At 40.5% G+C, this 8,625-nt stretch overlaps 1 non-coding gene across 1 annotated transcript; it reads right to left on the reverse strand.

The window, feature by feature from the left end:
- Positions 1-401: 401 nt before the first annotated feature.
- On the reverse strand, positions 402-526 carry LOC119866995. Its single transcript, XR_005381939.1, has one exon. It is a non-coding gene; the product is annotated as a small nucleolar RNA SNORA51 (small nucleolar RNA).
- Between the last annotated feature and the right edge of the window lie 8,099 nt (positions 527-8,625).

The raw sequence follows: 8,625 nt of genomic DNA on the forward strand, positions 1-8,625 counted from the left end.
AGCCTTCAGGAGAAGGAAGGGGCAAGAATGTAGTTATTAGTATTACTGCCTACACAATATACACTCCTACAAAAATGCCAACTAATGACTCCAACCTTCCCTTCTCCCAAGCATTCAGCTGCTTAGTTGAAGGACTGTACTCCATTCTATCTACTGTAGGTCTTACTTCCAAAATCAAAGCATCTGTCATATCCCCCCAAAATCTTCTAAGCTTCCACCAAGAGGGAAACCTCTCTGGTTTCTGCAATCAGCATCCCTCTACCTCTAATCTACAACCACTCCCCTCAGTGTCCCAGCCTCCGAAAGATAATGTGCCAATTACCTGAGACCACTGAGCCTGATAGCCTCAGGGTTTTTCTTTTTTCTCCTTTATTTTTTTAATTTATTTTTTTCCTTCAATTCCATGTCCCCCCATTCACAATACAGGCAGAGGGTCTGGGCAATGGTGTATACGAGTGAATTTATTTTGCCTCCTTTTTCTGTACAATCATTGTAAAAACAGCCTGTGATAAGCCCCCTTAAGGTTTGGCTGGGCAAGTCTCCTAGATCTCTAAAACCAAAACCCTGCTAAGTGGTCCACCACACTCTATGATCCTGTTTATCATTGAACCATGTACATCCTAGGACATAGGTCTTGTGGTAGACCTACTGGTGTGCAAGGCAACACATCTTCCAGAGCATCTAACATCTGCAAAAACCATGCCTGAAACAGGTTTAGGAGCCCTACTAATAATGTGGCAGGGTGATGATTTAAGCTTCCCTGTTTCACAAAGGTTTAAATCACAACAGGCTTTCAATGGCTATGCTTCCATGCAGTCCCAGACTGAACACAAAACTGACACAAGTGGTATCCAGTGGTTATTAATAAAAAGATGCATCTAAAATGGAATCCTATTGAGGATAAGAATTCAGATTTAAAGAGCTTACACCAAGTCTCAATCATATGTGATCCAAAGAGAGAGATCCTCTTTGCATATCAATCTGACCAATATGATTTGATTGCCTATAAAAAAGCAGTAATCTGGGGTATAGTGAAGGATATATTTGGAAATTCATTATAAACCAACCTGCATTAAGGCATTTTAGCTAGAGAGTCGAAATGTGTTAGGTTTTCAGAGCAAAGTATAGATGTGCTTTAGGAATGGAGGAAAATTTATGAAAAGTCCTAAGTTTAACATTACTTTAATCCTTTTCCCACTTCTTACTGTCTCAGGAGATGGGAATAATTCATATTTCCTTGCCTTTTTATATTCATTTACATGTTCCATAAATTATCTTTCTTATATTTATTTCACAAGTACACTCTTAAATTCTCAAAAACAAATCTTACCGTATATCTCTTATTTGCTTTTCCCCATTCTCCATCCTTCTGCCTGCTGCTTACTCTGAGGGTCAAATTTTTCTTTTCTCAAACTTTTCCTTTATGGATATCTTCAATCTCTGTTTCAGCTGGCTTGCCCTAACCCACAATATCTGCCACTAATTTTACATGAATTAATTACCTCACAACCATCCTAAGTCATATGACTCTTTTCAAGATAAATTATTACCCCTAAAGAACTTGAGTCTAAGAATCCACTGAAGTTATATGAGTGAGGCTTTATAAATTTTTAACTGTTTCAGAACAGGTGAGATTGGTTTAACTAAAAGTACAGATGAATTCAAAGGGAAGATGAAACATTCCATGTCTAAGCACATTTATATTGCTATAACCAATTTGTAAGTCCTGATAATATATATGTAAATTGTTTTTATTAGATGCTTTAAACCTTTAGCAGTGAAAATCACCTACTTACTCAGCGAGCTGTAACCATGATGCATTATCTGAAGAGAGAAAGTTGAAACAATTTTAGTAGACAACAAATATCAGAGGTCTAAAAATGTATTGGACAGATGTATACAGAGTGAAAAGGGAAGAGCTCCTAGGAATAAAATTAAGAGGTTTGGCCACATGACTAAAGCAGGTGCCTGGGGTTGGGGTGGGGCGGCTGGAGGGAGAGGGAAGGAACCCAACCAGAAAGCTACTGAATATGTTTTCCAAACTCATTCAACCTCCACTGCCCCAGATTCCTCCATTTTCCACCTCCTTCCTAATTTTTTCCAACTGAGATCTCTGACAAAGGAGAGAAGATAAGGCAAGGGACAAGAGTCAATCTTGATATCCAAAGACATCAAGGGAAGGAACAGGAATAATAAGCTTACCAATCAGTTCCCCTAAGGAAGATTATAGTAACAAAGCACCCACTTGGACTTCTGAAGGAAGATAGGAAGGAAAGAATGGAGGAAGGGAATCAGAATTCTAGAGAGAAAAACAATATTCCTTAGAAACCAGGTATTGCAAAAAAAAAAAAAAAAAAAAGGGATCCCTGGGTGGCGAAGCGGTTTGGCGCCTGCCTTTGGCCCAGGGCATGATCCTGGAGACCCGGGATCGAATCCCACGTCGGGCTCCCGGTGCATGGAGCCTGCTTCTCGCTCTGCCTCTCTCTCTCTCTCTCTCTCTCTCTCTCTGTGACTATCATGAATAAATAAATAAAATCTTTAAAAAAAAAAAAAAAAAAGAAACCAGGTATTGCATAATCAGCATCTCTTTTATTCCAACTATCTCTCACAAAGTTAAAAGAGTCAAATTACTTCGAAAACCTGATCTTTGAATAATTTAACTACTTTACCATTGCCCACAGGCAAACTGAAATATATCAGGAAAAGTATATCAAGAGAGTATGTGTGCTTGTTAGGTTGAATAAGCTCTTTGTAACTTGGGATCCCTGGGTGGCTCAGCAGTTTAGTGCCTGCCTTCAGCCCAGGGTGTGATCCTGGAGACCTGGGATTGAGTCCCACATCTGGCTCCTGGCATGGAGCCTGCTTCTCCCTCTGCCTGTGTCTCTGCCTCACTCTCTATCTGTGTCTCTCATGAGTAAATGAATAAAATCTTTAAAAAAAATTTTTTTAAACCTCTTTGTAACTGATCAACAGCCAGCATTGAAAACTTTCAAAGATGAATTTTTCCATTATCACTTTTTAAAATTCCATTGTTCTCCTAACAGAATTAGTGGGATAAAAAATGTGTACCTTTTTTTTCCCTCCTCACTGAAAGGCTGGTTAACGGACTTCCCTAGTCCTTCCAAAGTTATCGCAAATAGCCCAGTGCCCTCTATTGGCATTTCCATCACACTGCTTCTCTAGCCTCCGCAGCTACCTGGGTTGTTTTTAAACATTCTGCATCGACAGCTCTTCAGACAAATTAGTGGCTTAAAAAAGTGCTGTTTGAATTGAACAAAAATCATTTGACAGACAGAAGGAGAAATAGGTACAATGGACTCTAAAATCAAGCAGTACAATTATTTATGGCAGGGTCAATGATTATGTCATTGCCCTCTTTCAAAAAAAATTCAATTTGATTTCTTTAAAAAAAAAAAACAGCTTTGTCACATGGCTTAATTACCATTAATTGTGGATTTATGTGACTGGCTTCAGAATCAGACAATGAACTGAATCAAATCTAACTCAAGTGACCCAGCAAGCAGGGGAATGACAAGAGACCACCATGCTAGGCCAAAATGGCGGGAACCTAATTTTCTCCAGATTTACAGCCTGTTAGTCCTAGCTGGGAATGGGCTAAGGAAGTAAGATGCTATGAGGAAAGGAAGCTCCCTGAGGAGGACAAGTTGAGCACTTCCAGAGAGGAAACCCTTTCAAACTTCTTGAGAACCATTTCTTGACTGAACCTTTAGCCATACAGTCCTTGATCCAATGGTTTTATAAATGACATTATAGGGTGACCTTTGTTGGTGGGTTTTTTCCCAATAGGTGACTTCATCCTCAATACAAAGGTTCATTTTACTCTCATATGTGAAAAAAAAAAATTAGAACCTCCAAATTTGCTACCAAAAACTAGCAAATAATCCAAGAGGAATTTCAATCTGGGACCTATGAGGTCTCCATGTGAAAAAGAGAAAAGACATCACCACAGCCCCCTGCTACATTCTGACAGGTCTATTCCTGGGGCTAGAGGCCTCATAAGTGACATTTCCTTGCAACACAAGGTTATCAAGAAATGATTTCTTTTGCCACTAAAATAGTGAATTGTGGTCCTGCCTCAGCAGTATTGAATCAGTTATGCGCAAGGCATTGAACAAGGGTTGGAGGAACAGAAATAAAACACAGTCGCCATCTACAAGGATTTCAGTCAAGTAGAATACAAAGACAAATGATGTAATGAATATAACACTGTAAACTCAGTAATAAAAATATGCACAAAGTAGGAGCAAAGAAGAGACGTTTCTAGCAAGATCCATAATTTCAAAGACATAGTTTGTTTTGAACCTCCAAATTCATCACTTTCATTCAGTGAGAATTTGGAGACCACCTGGGTTCCTCTCATACATTTTTGATACAGGTTGCAAAGGAAAGAGCTAATGATAAGTACATTAGCCAAAATATGATTTACTCTTAACCAGAGAAGTATCCAACATAAATAGCAAGCTACTCAAAAACATAGAAGAGAGAGTTTCAAGGAGAAAAAGATAGGTTATGTTAGATGGAGATTAGGTTGAGGAAAATTCAAATTGACAGAAAGGATAGCTGGATTTGGCAGTAAGGAGGTCACTGCTGAGTTCAAGACAAACCACTTCAGTAGAGTGATGAATACAAGAAGCCAGGTTGAAAAAGATGTGTTTAAATAGGAAATACAGCAGTCACAGATAGTATTGTAGGTGCAGTTACCTTAAGTGAATGACATGGGAGACAGCACAGGGAAGCATTTTCCTCAGCGACAACAGCCCCTCCTATGCAGTAGAGGTTGAGAGCATGAGTTCTCAGTCATAGAGATCTGGGTTCAAATTCTAGCTATGCCATTTAAAACAATTTCACTCCAAGCCTCTATAAAATTAGATAATCATAATACTTACTTCAAAGAAAAAGTACCTAGCAGAGAATAAACAGTCATTGTGGAAGCTGGAAAGAAATCAGAGAAACCACTATATTTCTTCAATTCTAAAACTTCTATTTTAATGTTTCTGAAATCAGGATGCATTATAGTTAATCATCAGCATTTCCCTTCTTAGCAACATATAAAGTAATGACTCAGCTAACAATCAATGACACCTTAGTGTTTAATGAGTTAGTCCCTAACCCTAGAGCAGTTAGGTAACTAGCCTGGCTGTCTGCAAATTGGCTTAAAAAGAAATGTTAAAATGAATGTTTTGCTTAAATTCACAAGGGCTTAAAAAGGTCTTATGAGTCCTTGCTCCTCATTATACAGTTACAAATAGTAACAGCAGCATCACCTGGGATCTTGTTAGAAATGCAGAATCTCAGGCCCTCCCCAGATCTATCAAATCAAAATCTTCGTCTTAACAAAGCCCCTAGGCAATTTGTGTGTAAAGTCAAGTTTGAAAAGCACTGTTCCAGCTTTTTTGTTGGGATTTTTTTTAAGTTGAAGATACTGATATAATTGGAATTTGGATTCATTTCCTTAACTACTCACCAAAATTTTATTCTTTCGTTAAAAATATAATGGCAAATGGGCATGAAGCTGATTCTTCAAAATCTTTCAACATTTATGATATATCTGGGGATTAATATAACTGTATATGGAAATCAAAATCTCTGGAAATCACATGATATTAATATCAAAGTTGGGGAGATGGAGAATAAAGTTTTACTTGAAAAATTTTTTTCTTCTGTAGCATTACTGAACTTGGTTTTTATATGTTGTTCCAGAATGACCCATTTGTACTGTTGGCCAAGAGGAGTACCACCCAGAGTGAAACCTATTATACACAAGGATTGAACACTTAAGGACTCCACTTAACCCAGCCTGACCAACCCAGATGAACAATAGGCTGCCAAATGTTTGACTGAACATCATACAATAGAAATACTGGATTGTTATGAAATTTGTTGTTTGGTGATATCTAGTGTAGAAAATATAACTCATTAATATGGTCTCTTGTGATGCCCTGAGTAAGGATAATAGTACAACCATGACCAGAGGTAGTGTAACTTTGATTATTCTAGTATCCTCTATAGTGGGATCAATCAAAAGGGAATGTAAAATTAGAAAGCATAGCCCTGAAATGCAATAGTTAATCCTCCACATACAGTCTGGATTGGCTGCCAGAATACAAATAGCTGGAGTGATAAATGTGAAAAGATCAGCAGTCCAGATAAGCCCCTGGACACTGTTTCTTTATAGTGCAAATAAATTAGGTTTTCTATAATTAATGTAGGCAGGAGGAATTGGATTTGAGACTTTTTTTTAATCTCCTTGGTTTTATTACATTGAGTAGGCACATGTGCTCTCTCAATAGCCCCCAGGAATCTGGTATCCATCTCCAGCTTCTTGCTACAGGAGTTCTTTTGCCAGCTGGTTAGGACCTAGCCAAGCCCACAGAGGCTCTTTCTCACCAAGTTCTATCTCCGCTCCATGGAAAACACTCACATCACTTTTATTTGCCCCAGTAATTATGGGGTGCAAGTTAATCTCTAGGCAGTAACCTTTCTATTGCTGCCATCAGCAAAGTAGTCTATTCTTTCAGATTCCCTGGGCAAGAGTCACATCTCTTTTTCCTTTACCTGGCAACATCGGTGGACACATTGTAAGCTCTCCAAGTAGTACTGTAGCCAAACCTCTGTCTTGGCTTCAGTTCCCCTAGAAGCAATCACTGAGACAAGGATTCAAGATCAAGTGGTTTACTTGGGAGATTAGCTCAGAAAATGCTGGTGGAGGAATAGGAAGCCTAGGTATGGTTGGCACTGTGATGCAACCAGATTCCCTCAAGAAGGAAGGCTGCAGGTGTTACCAAAAGAGCCTCAGCTATCAACCCTCTTTGGAGATTACCTTGGCTAAAGAAAATTGCCTCTCCCAAGTCAGTTTTCTTTCAAGCACACCTCACACCCAATTACTAATCACTGTGGGGTTAAAAATGTCCAATCATCCCCCCCAGCTTGGGATGACTCTGAAGAGTATTCCAGCTCCAGAGCTCCCCAAGGGGTCAACTGAGGCCTCTGCTTGAACTGCACTATAGTCCAACTTCTCCCTCTTCTACTGTTTCCATGTGATCTAGTTGAGTCCTCTGGTTTGGCAAACTAGAGGCTTTATTCAGCAATAACTGGGGATATGAATTAGTTTCTCTGCCTGGGCACTGTGGGAGAAACAGCTATAAAGCCAGGAAAACTTTGTTGGCTGACCCACACTCCAAGTTCTCTGACCAAACAGGTCTCTAGTTTTGTTCTACAAACTATTATCTCTGCCTGCCCTTCTCTTGGCCCTCATGCCAATGGGCTGCATAACTTCCAGGTTTCCTTGCCAGCCTTCTGGTCAGATGGGAACAGGAACCACAGTGTGTAAGGCTGTGTCTTAGTCCCTTGCCTAGATAGTAGGGGAGGGGCTATTACAGGTAACTCTCAACTTCCCAAACAGGCTTTCCAATTGGGAGGGCTTGGGAGCTACCCTTATCCTTGGCTACGAATTAATCCCCCTCTGTGTGTTTAGCAAAAGGGCCTTCAATGGCTTGCACTGGCTTTGCTCTGGGAGTGATAAGCTCCACTCACCTGTTTCTCTGAGTGCTACTGGGCTGTACAGCTTCCAGGTGTTCTTGCCAGCTCCCTAGTCAGATATGGCCAGGAGACAATCTCCACAGCAGGTGGGTCTGTGGCAGCTGGGTGTGGGCTAGCCAGGCTCCAGGATCAGCACAATTCTTCATTTGGGGATCCAAATCAAACAGATCTACAACCTGCCAAGTTCCCTGGTCAGAATACATCCCCAACTTGGTTCTGCCCATGAGCCAAACTGCCGGTTGGGATTTCTACCTGGGCACTGCAGGTGTGAATTCAGTCTGCCAACACCCAGGTGTGCTGTGCAAGCCCCTCCTCCCTTCTCCATCACAGATTCCCAGTGGCTGGGCCCTACAGATTCCTGTGAAGTCCCTGTGGGGTGCAATCCAACCGGAGGTTACTTCAAAGTGACATACAGGAGCTACTTGTTTCTCCTAGGTTCTCTCTTGTCAGTGGAGGAACCAGAGGCCCAGGTCTCTCGGCACTGGCATGGGTGAGGGATGAAGCAGTTAGTATGTGGCTGCTACAATTACCCTCCTACTGCAGTCTATCTTGGTCTTTGAGGTGCAGGGGCACTTCAGCATCGCACCCATATTCTCTGGTTCTGTCAGCGGGATCTTATTCATGAGCAGTAGTTAGTTGTTCCTCCTTTGAGGAGAATTGAAATCAAGAATGACTGCTGTTACCATCTCGGTAAGGGCACTCCTCCAAGATTTTTTTATATTACCTTTGCTGTCTCTCTAAATCCTCAGGTTGTGTCCTCAACCATGTCTTTTTTGCTTTTGTGTGTTGCAATCTTTTTATTTTAGATGTTTCCTCTTGTGTGAAAAATCATTCTACTAGCCTTTCAAAACCAGTATGTAGAATCTGGAGCAAGATCTACAACTGATATCATCCTCTGCTTTTTTTTTTTTTTTTTTCATGCAAAAACATTGAACTCCTCTGCACTGATTTTGCTCAGCTTGCCTTCGTCTCTACTTACAGATACACGAGAACCTCTGGTCAGGTGGACCTTGTTTTTCTATAGGGTTATTAGGGACTCTATTGGCAGGCACTGTTGAAAACCGA

The sequence above is a fragment of the Canis lupus genome, chromosome 30, assembly GCF_011100685.1.
Source record: "Canis lupus familiaris isolate Mischka breed German Shepherd chromosome 30, alternate assembly UU_Cfam_GSD_1.0, whole genome shotgun sequence".
Lineage (NCBI taxonomy): Eukaryota > Metazoa > Chordata > Mammalia > Carnivora > Canidae > Canis > Canis lupus.